We start from the raw sequence: 456 nt of genomic DNA, 5'->3' as shown, positions 1-456 counted from the left end.
TCACTGGCAGCGTAAGAGGATCATTAGAAACCCTCTGCGGTCGGTTGGAAATGGGTTCTTCAGACGTTGCGTTAAGATTGGTTTGCGCTCAAAGTGGGGTCCCTCAGGGCACCTTCTGGGGTCCTTCAGGAGGTTCCCAAGGGTGCGCCACCTGCAGAATGATGGATAGTGCAATTTCACATTTTTAATTTCCACATTATTTAATGTGGAGATGGAGCAGTGAAAGGATAATATAGGCATGACTGTTCGATTTCCCCAACTTCACTGAAAACAGTCTTCCTGTTCTGCACCGAAACACATCCGACAACAGAAATCTCACGGGCTCCCTCAGACAAAATGGTATTAAATGGTGTGTGGGTTCGGCCGGGCGAAGGGATGAAAACATTTGGGAACCCCTGCACTGGGGGCGCTGCGTTGCTTGCTGCTGAGGCTGTGCCAAGTTTAGCAATTATGTAA

Source organism: Poromitra crassiceps (genome assembly GCF_964638095.1).
Source record: "Poromitra crassiceps genome assembly, chromosome: 13".
NCBI lineage: Eukaryota > Metazoa > Chordata > Actinopteri > Beryciformes > Melamphaidae > Poromitra > Poromitra crassiceps.
This window is presented reverse-complemented; position numbering follows the sequence as displayed.